The sequence below is a fragment of the Pygoscelis adeliae genome, unplaced genomic scaffold (genome assembly GCF_000699105.1).
Source record: "Pygoscelis adeliae isolate BGI_AS28 unplaced genomic scaffold, ASM69910v1 Scaffold139, whole genome shotgun sequence".
NCBI classification, from domain to species: Eukaryota; Metazoa; Chordata; class Aves; order Sphenisciformes; family Spheniscidae; genus Pygoscelis; species Pygoscelis adeliae.
The window spans coordinates 2,025,115-2,028,767 of NW_008825613.1; the positions used below are offsets into that span (position 1 = coordinate 2,025,115).

At 52.9% G+C, this 3,653-nt stretch overlaps 1 protein-coding gene across 1 annotated transcript in view; it reads right to left on the minus strand.

The window, feature by feature from the left end:
* Positions 1-3,080: 3,080 nt before the first annotated feature.
* ZNF511 (zinc finger protein 511) overlaps positions 3,081-3,653 on the minus strand; it is a 6,572-nt gene continuing 5,999 nt past the window's right edge. The window contains exon 7 of the mRNA XM_009332786.1: positions 3,081-3,603. The gene's annotated coding sequence lies outside the window, so the exon portion shown is untranslated. The remainder of the gene's footprint in view (positions 3,604-3,653) is intronic.

Sequence of the window (3,653 nt, forward strand, 5' to 3'; positions counted from 1 at the left end):
GGCGGCTGGCGCTTGTGGCGCGGGGGGGGGGGCGGGGGGGGGGGGCGGCCTCTTTTGACTTCTCTGCAGGTGCAGGTGCCAATGTCTTGCTCCTGCCATGGTGTTAAGCGCTCCCCAAGGTTGGTTGCGACCCTTGCCCTTGCTTCTCCCCCATGTCCAGCATGACGCGATCCACCTCCATCACACGGGCACCTTCATCTCTCCTACAATAGGAGGAAAATGGCTGATTTCGGGGCTTTCAGTCCCCAAACCGTTTGCCAATGCTTTCTTTTTCACCAGGAGATAAGCTTTGGAGGTGTGTGTGAGTCCAAAGCCTCTGCCCCGCCCCCCTACCCCTGCTGTCATGGGTTACACCCTGTTTCACCTAGGGGACCCTGTTTTCATGTGGGGGGACAGGTGAAGGCAAGCTCCCAGCAGCAGCTGGGGACACGCTTGGGGACATGCTGAATGTGTCATAAAAATTCCCTTTCCTAGCTATATTAATTTTATACTGTGAAAGTGTATTAATTTTGTTAATATAGATTTAGTTCACATTATACACTGCAATGTGATGAGGGAGTGGAGTTTTACTGGAGACTTTGGTATTATTGTTCATGCTTAAGTAAAATAAACTGAAGGCCAGCCCGGCTTGCACGCTTCATCCCCGTCAGCTTTGCTTGGCCGCAGGGCGGTGCGCTCAGAGAGGGGTGAACATTGATTGCCTGGGGAAGGGCTGCAGGGGTGTGCATGCTTGTGTGCTCTGCGCATATGCGTGCAGCTGATCTCTGTGCGTGTGCATGCAATCTATCTGCATCTTTGCCTGTGCCTGCAAGTGCATGCTTTGTTGCACACATCTGCATGTTGTGTGCACGCAGTACGCATGCATGCTGTACATGTGCCCGTGTGTGCATGCACGTGCCATCTGCATTACATGTCTATATGTGCATGTACACGCTGTGAACATTTGCTGTAAATACACGTGCCTGTGGGCTGTGTGCTTGCACACAGGTGTGCAGGTGTGTACTGTGCTTTTCTATGTGTTTGCTGTGCCTGTGTTGTGTGCCCCATGTTTGCACGAGTCCATGTGTGTGCGTGTGTGGCGTGTGCAGGTATATGCCGTACACATGTATCACGCTCATGTGCATCTTGGGCCATGTCTGTGCTTGCCTGCAAATGCGTGTGCACGCTCTGTGTGTGTGTGTGTGTGCGCGCGCACCTGCTGTGCATGCTTGTACACGCGCGTGGATCATCCCGGGGTGTGTGCAGGTGTGCTACCCGAGTCCCACGCTGTGCTTGCATTTGCTTGCACATGGTTGTTTGCCGGTGTGTGCATACGTGTGCGTCCCACCAGTGTGCGTCCTTCTGATGGCCACTGCTGGGTAACTCCACCTGCTCCTGCCTGCACCAACAAGCAAGGGGCCGGGAAATTTTGCTTACGACAAATCCCACAAGGGGAAACCAAAAAAAGGAAATGCAAGTTTTTGCCTTGAAATAAGTATTTTTGAAAGCCACTGGGCAGCTGGGAGAATTGCCCATGGACTCTGGAAAAAGATGGTAACCCAGAAGAGAGCTAGTCATGAGCCCTGAGGCTGTAATTGTGATTTATTTTTTAATAGCAAGGGCAGACACTCAGAGACCTGGAGTCTGGGAAAAAGGAAGGAAGGAATTTCCAGGTGGAAACTTAGGACTTAAACACCTAAGGGAGAGCAGATTGGGCTGCTTCTGCATGATCTTTGTACCATCACGTGCCGAAGGCTGCAGGCATCTCCAGTGACGTGGTGCCTGCTTCAAATTTCCAGTTATTCCAGTGGGGGGAAAAAAGCCTCATTAGATGCTTCCACTGTTGGGAAGTGATTTTTGGTCATTGCTAGTCCCTGCTGATAGATGTCCCTGGGCAGACATGGGCAGGAGCACCAGGGTGGTGGCCACAAAGGTGGTGACAGAGCCTGGTCTTCCCTGGTCTGTACCATGGCCGGTGTCTGGGGGACCAGCAGCCTACTGGGGTGAGGGCTGTGCACACAGGGGGGTATGGAGGTGTGTGTGGGGGGTGCGTGTGCATGGAGAGGTGTGGAGGTGTGCTTGGGGATGTGTGTGCACGTGTGTGGAGAGATGTGCTTGAGGATGTGTGTGCATGGGTGCCTGTGGGGGACAAGGATGGGTGTGTGGTGGTGCGGGGGGGCAGTAGTGTGTGCAGGGGGGTGTGCATGGGGGCTATGGGTACAGGGGTGTGTGCACAACAGTCGATGAGGGGGTGGGCATGGGCTGTGTGGGTACAGGGGGTGTGCACACAGGACTGCAGTTAGTGTGTGTACAGGTGTGCACAGGGGTATGGGTACGGGGCAGCTCGGTGGGTGGCTGTGTGCCGGTACGGGGCAGCTCGGTGGGTGGCTCTGTGTCCTGGCCGGCTGCTCCCCTCTCCCCCCTTCCCCACCTGGACTTCCCTCCATCCTCCCTCCCCTCCTCCTTCTCTCCCTGCCTCCCTCCCTCATCCCTCCCTCCTTCACTCCCTCCCTCCCTCCGCGCCACCTCCTGCCCCTCTGGCCTGGCAGCAGACACTCCCCAGCACCCACTGTGCCCAGTGCTGCCAGCCAGTCTCCCCGGGGGCTGCCCGCCCTCCTCCGGCAGCGACCCTGGCTGGAGGGTTTGCTGTCAGAGACAGCTCTCTCCGGAGGCTGCTCCGAGGAGCAAGGATTAACGACGGACAAGCCGGCTGAGTTTAAAACAGAGCAAAGCATTTTAAAACTCGCAAGGAAATCATCTCCCACGTCTCTGTAAGCATCATTCCCTGCTCCTATTTGCAAGGATTTTTCAAAGCCCTTTTTATCCTTTGTTCCTCCCAGAGAGAGGGGAGGGGAAAAAAGCAATTATAGATCTAAGCTTCTTAGATAAACGCCGTTCCAGCAACCTCTTTTTTTCCCTTTATGTACAATTTTATAAATAAGCGTCACGGTTCAACAGCACCCCGAGACCTGGTGGCAGCACGCTGAGCCTGGCTCTGCATTTCCAATCAATCTTTTCTCCTGACAGGAAGAGACTAAAAAGGAAGGGAAAGACGTAGGGGAAAAACAACCTCCATCTCAACCTGATTTTGCGGGTATTTGGAGCAAAGGGAGGTTCATTCTGCACCTCTGATGCTGCCTGGGCATAAATTCTCTACGAAGCTATTTTGTAAAAATTCCTTTTGTTTATTCATGTAGTTGGAAGTCACTTTAACTCCCCATGGAAATGAGCTGCAAGGCACCAGAGTGCTTTTCCTGGCCTGGGCAAACCTTTTGCCTAGGTTTCAGAGCAAGCACCGCGGAGCGGAGCAGACTTCAGCAAGATGGAGAAGGTCAGAGTTAGGGACCAACACTTTTTTGTTTTCTTTTTGTCAGTAGTTCCAGCTTCCGTACAGTCAGCAGATTTTGCCTTGGAATTTCTTGAATCTATTTTTTCCCCCAAAAGGCAAAAAAATCAAAAAACCCAATCCTGCGTAGTCTCAGCTCCAGCAGCTGATCTCCTCTCACCTCCATGTCACAGTGCTCTGCCACGGTCTGAGACTCTTTCTGCGAGCAACTGATGTGGAGTTCAACCCGCCTTGCATGCTGTCCCAAGGGCTGTCCTCGCTGGGAGCTTTTAAAAACACTGTGAGAAAATGAAAGAATGAAATTAAAACAACTAAATTAATTGTTGTA